This window comes from Lissotriton helveticus, chromosome 8 (assembly GCF_964261635.1).
Source record: "Lissotriton helveticus chromosome 8, aLisHel1.1, whole genome shotgun sequence".
In the NCBI taxonomy this organism is placed as follows: domain Eukaryota; kingdom Metazoa; phylum Chordata; class Amphibia; order Caudata; family Salamandridae; genus Lissotriton; species Lissotriton helveticus.
In genome coordinates, this window is record NC_136069.1 from 1,071,204,303 (window position 1) to 1,071,217,969 (window position 13,667).

Below are 13,667 nucleotides of genomic sequence, written 5' to 3' on the forward strand. Positions count from 1 at the left end.
GTCAATATATTTACTGGAGTCACCAGGATGATTAAGATGCACTGCTTTACATAGACCTTGCAGCCATTATCACCATCTGGAGAACACATGTGTCTGTAACACCACTGTACACACGGTGGACACTTCTTTGGTAAGGTGGACTCTGTCATGTAGAGGAGTCTGCATTGCACACAATACTTCCGTTTCCACAGTTGCACATGGCACTGCGGTAAATGTGTGTACATGCACAGTCATGTTCAACACAGATGTGTGAGAAAAGGTATAGGCAGGGGAAAGGTATCATGTATACATACAAATATTGTTGAATATATATGTAGAAAACCGTTTTAAGAGGTCTATTTCAACACTGACAAGGTTGAGGCCCAGACTCTCTAATGGGATATACAGGAAAGCTGGCCGCCGGCTGATGTGAACTTCGGGGTAAGGCGAGGCGACCACGTCAGTCACAGCCATTTGCTACCTTTGTAAAATGCAACAGCAGTGGTTCTAGTGATGTTTTTGCAGACAGAGGTGGCCGCCTAAGTGGATGCCTGAGTTCACCAGTGGGACATTCTCAATCGGCGAACACTGGCTGATTTGAACTGCGCAGTAGGCAGAGTCGACCACAGCTGTCACAGCCATTGGCTACCTTTGTAAAATGTGACTGCCGTGGTTCTAGTGATGCTTTCGCAGACAGATGTGCCCCATAAGTGGATGCCTGAGTTTTCGCCAATGGGACATGCCCAGTCGGCGATCGCCAGCTGATTTGATCCGCAAGGTTGGCGTCTTGTACCAAAGCAGTCTTAGCCATTGACTACCTTTGTAAAATGGGACCGCCTTGGGTTGTCTACACAGAAAACCTGCTGTGTGGTGTACTTAAAGGTTGCAGTTCGGAAAACGAAACACTTGCCTCTAGACACTGCTGCTTACTACACATTATCTCCAGCCAATGTTTGCCACCTCTGGGAGCTGCTATGACACGCTGGACAGGGCAGTTTTCACTGCAGAGGAACACCAGACAATGGTAAAGGGGATCTTCCCCTGTACTGCTAGTTCTAAGGCTCGCCAGAGGAGCAGGTGAGTACTGCTGGTACAATCTTAATACTTATGGATTAACCTAGCCAAGCCCATGACCCACACTGTGGATCAGATTCCCATACTGATGTAGATGTACTGGAACTATGATGGGGTGGCTGCAACATAGGACTCTAACAATTATGGTACATGTGGCACTGCTATTTGTGGGGGAAAGGTGATGTGCATACACTCCTGAACCATACACCTTTCGAATGCACATAGCTATGCATGTTTTGACCCATGGCGTTACAATACAGACTTTGCTTATCAGGTTATGCCAGATTTCAGGAAACAATTTGTGGCTTTAATTCAGTGTGTGTCCTGTGAGTGGGTTTTTATGGGACATGCAATCTAAATGTACAGTCCCACTAAGTGCTCAGCACACGAGCATTACTAACCTGTCTTCAGTCAGTGACCAAGACCTCACAGACCCCTTCACAATGACACACTACAATAGTGTTCACATATAGGATGGGCACTAGATGTACTGTAAGTCATGGTATATATGGCCATGTGGGTACAGTGTGCTCAGTATGCTGAGATCAAACATTTACATGTATGTGTGCCTTTCATTGTCTTTGAGCCAGGCTGGGTCAAAGTGTATTACCCAATGTAATAGATGCACAAATTACTCCCCCTGTAGAAATGCAGATCCTAAGATGTGGGCAGAAACTATTTTACAGGAACATGAGTTGACATTAATGCACCTAGTGATACTAGACTGGGTATGCTGCAAGATGAGAGCCCCACACCAGAGACTACTGCCCATGGGCCCATTTTGTCACGGTTTGTCATTGCCTTACAACAAGCCCTTTACTCCCACATGCCTTAGACTTTACCTGACATAAGAGCGATGAACCATTGTACAGGAACATTGTTCATGACAAATATTGCCACGTCTGATAGTTTGGCACATCTGCAGTGCTGCTCCAAAGTGCATCACCAGCTGTGGGAAAAGGTGCAATTGTGCAGTATGTACAATGCTATGCAGATGTCCTCCCATACACACCTTGCCACATATGGCATACGGGGTGTTCCGTGACCTTAGGACTCAACACACAGACACATGCAGATGCCGTCTGAGGTTCACATCAGAAATCTACATGTCCACTGATCCACAGACTTTAAATGATCATTTACATGCATGGCAAACCATTTTTTTGAGAGGCCAAACCTTGCATGCACTCAGTGTAATGGTAGTAGCGATGTTTTAGCCAGTGATTTTGAAGTAATTTGTCCTGTCTGTACAGGTGTCTGTTCATGACTGCAATACAAGTGTAGCCTTCTGGAGGACACATTGGTGTACTGTGTTACGTTGTAAATCCTTTCCCAGCACATGTGGTGAGGGCCATGGGTACGTGATGTCAGGGGTCTAGCATAGTGAATATAGCCATCAGCAGGATGGAGGGTAGTACGCATAGGATATTTAAATTGAGCAGTAATGGATTTTCTGCAGGTCAGCATGTCCACTTCAAACATGTCACATATGCAATGTTGTGAGATGTCTATGCTAGCTGTGTAGTAGATCTGGGTCACCCTAGCTGTTAACCTATATCTTGCGTGTCCACTCAGTCTCTTCATCTATTGCATTCATACAGGTCAAGGCCCATCATAAGGTGTTGATGTGGAAAGCCATCACCCAGAGTGTGCGGACCCTGGGGGTCGCTCGTCTGTGCAGTGTTCATTGCAAGAAAAGGTTGGAGGACCTGAGACGCTGGACAAGGAAGATCGTTGAAGTCCAGCTGGGGCTGTCCTCCCCTAGGCAAAAGGGGCACTCGCATAACCCTGTTCCCACTAATAGCCCGCATACTGACAGTGGCTTACCCAGACCTTGATGGGCAGTAGAGAGCCCAACAGCAGCTAGGAGGGGGTGAGTATTTCCCTGAATGTTACGTTATGCATGACCATATATTTTTTATACAGGCAACTATTGACCATTTTAGGTGGAAGAGGACTCATTTCCCAAACAATATGAAATCCTTTGCTCGTGTAGTTCTGGTTTTGGAGCATGGTGTTCAACTTTGAATATTGTACGTGAACATGAACTAAGCACACTGAAGTCACACATGTTTGTCCATTGTTGAGCAGCCACTTGTCTGCCTACTTGTTGAAATAAACTAACAAGCTCATCTTTGAAAGGGATGTCTAACAGTGATCCCAAACAGGCTACTTATCACCCTTGTGTCTGAATTGATGCTCCTGCACTACTGTGTGTCGTTTGATGGTGAACCACTCACTTATGGCAAGTGACACAATGCACTCTGGATTCAGACACAGAGCACTAAAATCCCCTTCGTAAGAGGGGAATGAAGAGTTACATACGTTGGCAAACATCACTGGTGGCATATATTTTGTTTACATATCAACCGAATAATCAGTGGTCTATAAACAACAAAGTAATTCTAGATACATTCTAGAGTTACAAACTGCCACTTGTGCTAGTGTACTAGGTGCAAGCAAAGAAGGTCAAGATGCAGAGTAGAGATTCATATAGAAGGTGAAAAAGAGAGAACCCATTCAGGATTATTGGTATCCCATCATTTCACTTGATGTGCCCAGTGTCATCATCCAGGGTTTCAAACAACTCTTTTTCTTTCCTCCCCAGTCAAAGAGGAATAATGAATGAGTTGTATACTCTTGCTGAGTTCTTACTAGAGGAAAAAAACATAAAGGGAATTATTTCCTTTTAGAAAGGTGCAGTGCAAGAAAAAAGAAGAAATGTGTAGTTAAAATAGGATAGGCAAGAGAGGCAAAAAATTGTATTCCTCTTTCTTATGTTCTCAAATTGCGTTCCTACTTAAAAACAGTGCATGAGAAAGACAGAAGTTGTAACTATTCACTGGTATGGTCGACATGTTTCAACCAACGGGATAACTCTCCCTGGCTTTATTCAGGACCTCACCACAAACAATCTTTACTACTGCAATAACCAAAATGTATACATACTGATGGGATATTACTATACCCTTGTAATCAGTGTTCAGATCCTCTGTATATACATGATGTATAGGGCATCTGAAAAACAATAAGGTTACAACTTATAATAATGCATCTAGTACCTTCAATGTATTGCAACTTCCATTTAGTGTGGACAATGCAATGGTCTAAAAAAGCCAGGAAATGCTTACCAATGCAATACGAGGACTAGACCTCACCTCTCTCGGCACCAGCTCCAACCAAAGAGGCCCCGGTCTGTGGGTAATCATCATGCACCAAAAAATGAAGTGGATACAAATAATTACTTTCAGCCCATGCTAAGACGGTGTCCATGTGTAACTTATCACATGGATCATATTATTCATTAGAAGCGTGTTTCAAAGTCCGTCTTTGTACAGCTCATACAATTCAGACCCAATATCATATCATGGCTCCTTTCGGGTCAGGCATGTGGATAAACTCCAGTCAACTATCAAACTAACCTTAAATACATATATCCTTCTTGTGTAAAAGGTAGCTGATAATGTTTAATTTAATCATGTTCTTCAACTCTTCCTTATAAGGTATTCTCTCTCCATACTTTATATAAAGTGTACTGCTTGTGTTCAATATCTACTGACAACCTTGAACCACTAGGTGGCTCTTGTGTACTGTCTCTGATCACAGTATGTGATGACCTTATAACAATCCAAAGTCTGCTAATACGGACTCATTCTCGAGATTTTATGTTTATTTTAAACACAAGAACTCAAGATCTGCTCTATATTCTGTGCTTGATTTAGGTTGTTTTCATCATATCCCTTGTAAAGATTAATGAAAAGCTAGACCCGGAAAAATAAATATGAGGTGGTCCTTGGAAAGCCCGTTCTCTTATTAAAGTTGTGATTAAGCTTCAAAGTCTCATTTGGTAGTTAGAAACTAGTCTTCTGCCGATAACAAGAAACAGACTCTCACAGTATAGTGAGTCACAGTCATAACGACAAACTAGATGCAAAGGCTCCGACTGTGATGCAAACTGGTTCCTAATCTACTGTACACCTTGTTTTTAGAATCCCCTTACCTGCCCGTCGTTGACTCCAGCTTGGCCGTTGCTGGGATGGAGGTACCGGACAGGAGGAAAGGCTGTCTTTTTTATACGGAACAACACGCCAGGTGTCCTGAATTGACGTCCTTTCGGCGTGTAGTGATTACGTCAAGTCAGGACTGCAAAATGACGTCTATCACTAAGGTACTTGTATTTTAATTTTTAACGGGGTTATGATCAACGCTTTTATGTTTATGCCTATCTTATTTAAGAACTAAAGATATGCCTCGCAGTCATATATGTATTATTGAACTTTCGGAAATAGTCAATCTAACAACATAGATCATTCCGCGGACGTGGTTTAGGGCGCGAGGAATGAGCCATCAATACCTCCATACCTGTTTACAAGTGTGGTACACTAGGGATTGTGTCTCTAAATATAATCTCATTCTAATGACATGGCTGGTGTCCCCCCAATATGCCTCCGCATTCTGTGATTTGAGACTACAAAATGACGTCACCCTTCTCAGAAGTGGTAGTTTTTTAGGGGAAGTAGTTTGTTTTATCTGTCCACCTGCAACAAACTACCCTTCGTATGTTAGTGACTGTAGGCCTTTTATAAGAAATGGTAGTTTCCTTTAATAGATGATAACAACCATCATCTGAGGTGCGTGTCTGGAACTCCCGTCTCTGACTAGATCTCTTTACTACTTTGCAACACGGCTATGCTAGGACTCGTGTCTATAATTTAAATGTCATTCTAGCTGTTTGGCGTTAGTCTTCACACACCCTTTGTGTGTTATAGGGACTATAGACCTTTTCTAAAAAATGATAGTTACCTTCCCATAACTAGATACTTAATTATAGCCACCAGCTAAGGTACGATTCTGGAACTTCTGCAAACAACTATATCTCGGTATGTGCCTCTCATGTCATTGCGAGTCTATTTGTCCATCAAGAACAGATCATGAGATCATAGTACATTTCAACTTATGGATATGATAGATGTTGAATATATTTTCTTTGTCCTATCAAGCTCGATGTGAGCAAAAGGGCTGGATGATATCTGTATTTCTGATGCTTTCATCTTCATTTCCTTTGAAGGGACATCTATGGAATAGCATCGTTCAGACCTGACGTATCGCTTGACAATTTAAATACCCATCTTTGTTCTAGTACGAAAAGGATGTTGGATATATCGCTGATGTGTGGAGGAATATAAGGTTTTTCCAATGCCGTCCACGCAAAATCTTCTGCCTTGTGAGCCTGTTCAACAAAATGTCTTGTAAATTTCGTCCTGGTCTTCTTGCACCTAAATGTGCTCTTGTTTTCCAAACATGCGAAATTTTACCTTTCTGGTCGTCATGCCTACATATTGAGAATTGCATGGACTGGTGATCAGATATATTAAATTCTCGCTGTTGCAGTTGGTGAAACTTTTTTGAATCCATGGTCTCGAAGTTCCAATATCTATGGATTTTGATTGTCTCGTTTGTGGACAAATGGCACTGGAACCACAATGTTAGTGGCCCTGTACTGCTGGTAAGTCCCACAATGTACCACCCGCTCATTGTTTCGGGCCTATCGGTCTTTTCAAAGAGAACATCAGTAGTGGTATTTTATCTGTGCAACTGTTTAGAATGTGCCAGTGTTTTCTGACACTTTTTTGTATGCTGTTAGTAAGAGAACTGAAGGTATTTACAAAAGTTAGGCGACCTAGAGGAGGATTCTCCATTTGAGGTTCTAACAATGCCTCTCGATTGGTGTTGGTGGCTCTTTTGTAAGCTCGTCTGATCAGTTTTTTAGGATATTTCTTCTCTTTCAGTTGTTCAATGAGGTTTGTTGAATGATCCTGATATAAGTCCATGGTGGAACTGTTCCTCCAGACCCGGAGAAACTGGCCATATGGCAAATTTTCCCGAAGGGACTTCGGGTGTTGACTATCGAAACAAAGCAGAGAGTTCCGAGCCATCGGTTTCCGATATAATTCACTTTGTAGACCAATAGATCTACTGACAATAGATAGGTCTAAAAAAGCTATTCTCTCTTTGTCTGCTTCCACTGTGAATTTCAAGAAAATATTTCTCGTATTTAGACAATCTTTAAATCTTGTGATGGACTCCAGGTCCCCACGCCAGACAACCAGCGCGTCGTCGATATACCGCTTCCATAAGCGGATCGACTCGAAAAATGGATTTGATTTCAGACGTGTTGTTGTTCAAAGGTATGGATGTATAGGTTTGCCAAGCTTGGCGTGAAGATGCTGCCCATACTAGACCCAGACACCTGAAGGTAAATGGTATCCTCGTTCTTGAAAAAGTTGTCCTTCATAGCTAGTTGGGCTAATGACATTATGAACGGGACTGGTGTTATGGAGTCGAATGCTGTATTCGTCAGATTCTGAAAAATGGTGTCAGAGTCTCATCCTGCGGTATTGACGTGTATAATGATTCAACATCGAATGACACTAGGTAGTCCTGCTCCGAGTCAAATTCGATGTCAGGCAGTAAGCGTAAGACGTCTTTTGTATCTTGTAGGAATGTAGGTATGGTCTTCACTATGGGCCGTAAGAAGTAATCCACAAATGTGGATAAGGGCTCTAATATAGATCCAATGCCAGATATTATGGGCCTTCCTGGAGGTGGTCGTTGTAGTTTATGTACCTTTGGAAGGCAATAAAAATAAGGCAAGACTGGATGACTTGTTTGTAAAAAAGAAGCTTCTTGTGCAGTGATCCAACCTGCTGTGATGCCTTCTTCAACAAGATCAAGGATCGTCTTTTTAATCCGCTCAGGAGGATCTTCTTATAGGGGTCGATAAAACTTTCTGTCTCACAACTGTCGCAGTCACTCCTCCCTATACATGACATGTGAATTTCATGTCCATATCGTTGGAGTTGAGGTATTTGCAGAACATATCCAGTTTCTCTGTTGTGATCCGGACCAGAATAGGAGACAGTCATCAATGCACCGTCCCCAGTAAATGATGTATTCTGTCCATTGTGCTCCTTTAGTCCCCCAAATCCATTCAGATTCCAGAGAGCCCATGTAAAGGTTAGCAAAGGAGGGTGAAAACCTCGAGCCCATGGCTACATGCTTAATCTGTCTGTACCATTGTCGATTGTAAATGAAGCAGTTGTTATTAAGTATGTCTTGGATTACAATTGCACCGCCTTTGTCCGTGGGCTTTATTGTTATAGTATGATCTTCTACTAGGGTGCGTAGTGCCATCCGTTCTCTTTTTGGTAAATTAAAAAACTGAACTTTCTTGTTTTTACACAGGATGGCCACTTCTTCTTGGACAGCTTTGTCAAATGTCAAGACCTTAGGAGGAACACTCGTGGTCGGGGGATTAAAGTTTGAACTTTTTCTAAGGCCTGTGCTCTTATCTTCAGTCTGACCAACTAGAGGTTCATTGTCACAGAAAGAGTAGAAAAGGCGAATTTTACGGATAAATTGTGCCAATTCACAATTGACCTGAAAGGCATCTCCAGGATTTATTTCCACAAAACCTAAACCTCGGTTTAGAACTAGGAGTTCGTTTTCTGTCAACTGTCTTTGACTAAGGTTCACTATTATAGAACAAAGTCCTGAGCACATGTATAAGGGTGTTGGTTTTAGTGTCAAAACCAAAATAAAATCGCTTTTCTTGCAGAAATTATGCAGGTTGACATCAGCAGTATCTTAGTGGGGATTTTTAATCCAGATCAATACAGAATGAACAAACCAGCCGACATGTGTTTCGTCACAACGTGGTACAATTGTGACTCTTCAAGGCTGGGAAGGACACAAAAACATAGATAAAATAAAACTAAAAAGAAAAACCAGAAGAAACCACATAGTGGCATATGAACCTAAAAAAACACAAATAGTCATGGGTGCAGGAACAGTGACACCTCTAATCACGTGGAAACTCTATGTTGTGGAAAGTACAGGAACAGGTGACTTCACGCTATACAAATGGATACAAAAGTGTAAACACAGTGGCCAAACAACAGGAAGCAATAAATGTGGACAAGAACAGCGCACTAGTATGTTGATTCAATAAACCAAAGTACATCTGATAGTGGAGAAACCTTATTGCATTATGTATTCTAATTGCATTGAAGATGTTTGTGATAATCGTCTGTGCGTGCGATTGGTGAAATAAGACAAAATGGTCAACATTACGGCGTATTCAAATCAGTCAGATGCGGCATGCTTGATAAGTCATCCAAAAAACGTTTAAACATAGCAGGTACAGTTTAGCGAAATAGCAGGCGAGATGTACACAGTTGAGTGCAAATGAAATATAAAGGTACTCCACAAGGCAGCGTTAAAACTATTCTTAAATGTGATCAGCATGTAATTATAGCTGAGATCAGACACAAAATGTGGTCATGCACGCGTGCCCCAAGTATAATGGCGGTATTTAAACAGTGAAAGCATATCTGATCCTCAAGTGTATACATTGTTAGTGATACTACGCGAAAAGGTTCAAATTCCGGCGTATAAAAAGCAGGTTTAAACAAATCCTCAACTTTGTATAAACATGAAAATTATCTAATGTAGCATGGTAATAGGCAAATAGGAAGGGTAGCGGGTAAGAGAAACAGAAGGAGAGAAAAGCTGGTATCTAAGCGAAAAGGTACCAAAGCAGTCGTATAGCTGGAAGAGGAAAGATCGCTGCATACTTGCACGTGCCCCGCAATTGAATGAAATAATTCTGAGTCTACCTGTTGTGTTAATGAAAGAACAATGAAATCTATGGAAAACAAGGAAAAAAGGGAGTCTATTTAGGGCCATTGTAAAACTAGGTATACGAGGAATCACAAAGACAGTGATCGGAGGACTTGAGGCAAAACGTGAAACTCACCGCAATACCGGTGATACTTCCGACCCGGTAGCGAAGAGGGTTGATATAAAATTGTCTCGGGAAAGTGTCCGTAGGTTCTTCCTGGTGTCCCAAGAGTTAAAGGGACGCCTGTAGACGGACGTGTGTGTCCGTATCCGAGGATCTGTGTAGATGAAATTAAAAAGAGTTGTATCTTGTTTCTACCCACAAAAACATGGTATAACGGGGCAGAAATGGCGTGAGGGCGTGTGGGCTTACCTCAGCTCCTGAATCCGGCGTGTTGGATTTGTGTTTCAATCTCCAGTGTAGTGGAAATGAAACCGGAAACGGAAGCGTTTATAAGTAAAAAAATTGCGGGAAAACTAGTGCGTTTGGGCTAAAACTGCAATGGAAACGGAAGTGAGTATTCGCGCACCGGGTGTGGTGCATGATACGGACATGGAGGAAAGAGTATAGGTGCACGTAGTATGGAAAAACTGCAAGCGTGCACATGCGTGGTAAAGTAGTATGATAAATATAATAATAAATAAAAGAAACCATGGTAAAATTGGGTTGGAGCGGAATATGCGCATACAGCGGGGGGATAAAACACAGTGGTGAAAAAAATGTTTTTCAGCATGGACTGCAGAAGCGTAGTGTAAAGAAAAAGGAAGATTATAGGCAGACCAGAATACGTAGTGTAAAAAAGTAAACACTGGTACGGGTACGTGCAAATCCCCGAGTTTAGTCGAAATGATAGGAAAAGACAGAAAGGACACGATTGCAGCAAGGGGTGCTCGCATTATGTGAGCAGTAAGACCGTCAATGATAATGCCACTAATTAGCAAACATTTTTAAAGGCAGAAAACATTTTGACAGTATTATTAAGCATTGACATAGTTTTGAGACATATGTATGTTACCATATATTTCTAGTAGGGCTGATAGAGCATCATGAGTTCGCATTGTGAGCAGTAAGACCGTTAATGATAATGCCACTAATTAGCAAACATTTTCAAAGGCAGGAAACATTTTGACTGTATTATTAAGCAATGACATAGTTTTGAGACATACGTATGTTACCATATATTTCTTGTAGGGCTGATAGATCGAAGTTTCGCCAGATAGCATTTTTAACCGCATGCTCGCTAAGCGTTTTCCGGCTGTGCACTGCGTTTTTCTAAAACCCGCGTTACATGCCGAGCTCAGCTCGTCATGAGCGTACGAGAGCCGTAACTCATGACGAGCTGAGCTCGTCATGAGCGTCGAAGGGGTTAAAGGATCAAAATGGGTTAGAGAAGTCATTAAAGAAAGTGTTTAGATCAAATTGGTCGTCTAAGGAGATAAGTCGATAAGCAGTAGTACATATTGGTCAGAAGTTAATGACTTGATGGTGACATTCCAAAAGTTCAGTCATGCTCAAGGAAGGAGGCGTTGGCACACCAGACAGCATTAGGATCCCAGGAAGTATTGAAGTTCGTGGTCGATGTTGAGACCATGTTTCACTGCATGCAGGCGCATTATCCAAGTAGCTTCAAGTCTTCTGAGCCTCCGTTCGCGATTACCTCCCCTGATACTAGGTTCAGTTACATCTATTCTGAAGCAGGTCAAGCTCTTACGTAATCCTTGTGTTGCACACGCTGCTATGTGTACGGACATGAGGTATGTGGCATCTCCATTGTGCATTGCCCTGACGTGTTCCATGATGCGTTCTTTCAAGGGCCTAATAGTGCTTCCTACATAATATTTCTTGCATGTGCACTCCAGGATGTATACAACATATTTGGTGTTGCAGTTGATACTGCGGGTGATGTTGTGTTTATGTGCATTCCAACCTCTGAATTCTTTCATACCATTTTGAGCCCATTTGCAAACACCACAACAGCCGCATTTATGAAACCCTACAGTGTGGGGAGTGAGCCAGGAGGAGAGAGTGGTGGATCGTGGAACCGTGTGGCTTAGTCTGTTTCTTAGCGTTCTCCCTCGCCTGAAAGTGATCTGTGGTTGAGTAGTTATGGAATCACCCAGTGTTTTGTCTGCTAGCAGTGTTGCCCAGTGTTTGTTGAAGCTGTTTCTCATTATGACACTTATCTCATTGTAATTTGTGATGAGCCTCACAGGCTGTTTGCGCGATGTGGTATTAGTCCTGGTTTGCAGAGTTGGGTCTCTCTTAGTTTTGCCAATTCGCCTGGCTGCTTTACTTTTTGTCTGTTGTCTGTAGCCCCTCTTGGCAAATCTGTATTTCATGTCTGACAAACATTTCTCAAATTCCGTGTCCTCAGTGCAGTTCCTCCTTGCTCTTGTAAATTTCCCATAGGGAATGGTCTGTATCTGGTGGAGGGGATGTGAACTGTCCGCATGTAGGATGGAATTACATGATGTTTCCTTGTGTTAGAGTCTACTGTGGTGTGTGTTTCCCTTGACATATAGCTCAACATCAAGGAAGGTGACACTGGTAGAGCTGGAGTGACATGTGAATTTCATGTCCATATCGTTGGAGCCGAGGTATTTGCAGAACATATCCAGTTTCTCTTGTGATCTGGACCAGAATAGGAGACAGTTATCAATGCACCGTCCCCAATAAATGATGTATTCTGTCCATTGTGCTCCTTTCGTCCCCCATATCCATTCAGATTCCAGAGAGCCCATGTAAAGGTTAGCAAAGGAGGGTGAAAACCTCGAGCCCATGGCTACACGCTTAATCTGTCTGTACCATTGCGATTGTACATAAAGCAGTTGTTATTAAGTATGATCTCCATCATATAGATGACCATGTTAGTGTGTTCCCAGAGTGTAGAGGGCCTGTTGTGGAGAGACTGTGTGACTACTTTGAGGCCGAAGTCAGGTTTGATGGAGGTGTAGAGTGATACCATGTCAAGCGTGGCCATGGTCATGTTAGGTTGCCACTGAAAATCTGCCAACACACCTAGTATGTATTTAGTGTCCTGTATGAAAGAGGGTAAGTTCTTGACCATCCGGTTGAGAAATACGTCCACATACTGAAATAATTTCTCTATGGGGCCCCCTATACCAGAGATGATGGGTCCCCCAGGTGGAAAGGTGGCTTGTTTATGCACTTTGGGTAGGGTATATAACCATGGGAAAGTTGGTCTAACCACTTTCAAGTACATGGCTTCATCTTCATCCAGTAGACCTTGCATCTGCCAGCCGTGGAGATTTTTGTTAATCAAAAGTGTTAAGGGGACTGTAGGGTTGCTGTTAAGAAGTTCATAACAAGAGTCATCCTCTAGTTGGCTCATTATCTCACCGTGATAGTCCGAGCGGTTCATGATAATCACGTTCCCCCCTTTATCTGCCTCCCTTATGATGATGTCATGTTCAGTACTCAGTGATTTGAGGGCTAGGCGTTCACCTCTGGTCAGGTTATATTTAGTTCTGTGTGTGCCAGTGTGAGTTCTATTTTCATATTTGTCTAAATCTCCCAACACAAGGTTGTGGAAAACATTGATGGAACTACCACCCGGGAGGGTTGGTGTCCATTGAGACTTGGTCTTGAGGCCACTAGGGATGGTGCAGTAGGGGTCGATTTCTAAGTCTTGTACCAAGAGTTCCAGACTGTGAGGAGGATCATCTGTGTCAGTGATGGATAGTAGTAGGTGTGTGTCTTTAATGTCATTGATGGTCTGAAAATGTAGAGAGTTGGAGTTGTATCTGTTTCTACCCACCAAAACATGGTTTAATCGGGCAGAAATGGCATGAGGGCGTGTGGGCTTACCTCGGCTCCTGAATCCGGCGTGTTGGATTTGTGTTTCAATCTCCAGTGTAGTGGAAATGAAACAGGAAACGGAAGTGTTTATAAGTAAAAAAGTCACGGAAGA

At 42.5% G+C, this 13,667-nt stretch overlaps 1 protein-coding gene across 7 annotated transcripts in view; it reads right to left on the reverse strand.

Moving 5' to 3' along the window:
- LOC144773109 (betaine-homocysteine S-methyltransferase-like) overlaps nucleotides 1–13,667 on the reverse strand; it is a 656,112-nt gene that overhangs the window by 257,123 nt on the left and 385,322 nt on the right. The gene's annotated exons all lie outside the window — the stretch shown is intronic.